Genomic DNA, 1,330 nt, shown 5'->3' with positions numbered 1-1,330 from the left:
CCACCACACAAAAACACCCTCCCAGAGCTTAGCAAGACCATTTAGGTGGGGCATAGGTATCTTGTCTTCATTAATGGCCCAGCCATCAAAAGGATGACCTGGCAATTAGTGTATCCCAGCAACAAATGGGGAAGAAAAAATTCACAAAGAAAGGGAACAAAAGGGGGGAAAATCTTAACCCACAACAGGGGAATGTCTGATAGCCCAGCTCTGTGTCCTTGGGATGCCAAAGCAACTCGTTTCAGGCAGCACACTGTCTCCTGTTAGTTGCTGGACTACGCCCTTTTGCTTATTCCATAAGAGACTGGGAAAGTAGCATTTATTACGTTATTTTTGGGCTATCCCCTCAGAGCATTTTAATTTTACTCAGCATGGGTGCAGAAAGCCTTGACAAATTCAGTAGATCTCAGAATATTTATGGTGATCACTAACTGGACAAACATAAGGTAATAATAATTAACTGATGTCAAAACATTGCATGATTTAGAAAAGTTTCTAGGACTAATTAACTGCATAAGGCCATGCTAGGCTTGACCCCATGTGTATTATCTGCAGAAGCTATTCAGGAGCTGGATATAATTTTCTCAAGATTTTCTACTGTGAAGCCATACAGAACAGTGCCAGTTTTACCTGTTCACTTGTACAGCTTTAATCACACAATTTGAAGGTGATTGTTTGGCCATGAAGATTTATGTGAGAGCATTTCAAACCAGTACAGCTGTTCAGTGATTCAAGTGTATTTCTTCTTCCTTGAGTACACTGATGGCCCAGAAGAGTGATTAAAAGTGACAGCATCTCATGGAGGGGACTTGCACATGAATGTTGTGCTCTCTGCTCAGTGATTGAGTTTTCTGATGCCCTCTGTTCTTGTGGAGAAAGGGAACAGTGCAGTATACAGTAGCTCACTCCTTTGGGGTCAGTGAAGGCTGTGACTGTGGCTGCTTAGGTGCGTGCCTCAGTCCTCCCACTGAACTCACAAAGTTAAATGTGCAAAATCATGGCAGTATTATATAATTATGTCCTTAATTATTTATATCTTGGATCTATTGTAATGACAATCACTAGAAGCTGTCTTGCCATCTCTGAACTGAGCATGTTTTAAATACAATGTTATCATTTTTCTGAGTAAGGCTGCACTTCAAAAAATCCTGGTAAACTTATGTTTACCCTGGAAAGGTACTGACCATGAACAGGCATTTTCAATAATGCTTATAGTTACCATGAGCTATCCTGAAAACTAAATTATGTAAATTGCCTGAGCTCCATGTTACTGCTATTTAATTTACAACTCAGTGGTTTGCTTACAAAAAAAAAAAATAAAAAAAAAAGA

This window comes from Malurus melanocephalus, unplaced genomic scaffold (assembly GCF_030028575.1).
Source record: "Malurus melanocephalus ecotype Western Australia unplaced genomic scaffold, MMel_1.1 scaffold_310, whole genome shotgun sequence".
NCBI lineage: Eukaryota > Metazoa > Chordata > Aves > Passeriformes > Maluridae > Malurus > Malurus melanocephalus.
The sequence above is the reverse complement of the archived record's forward strand: the minus strand, read 5'-3'. Positions refer to the sequence as shown.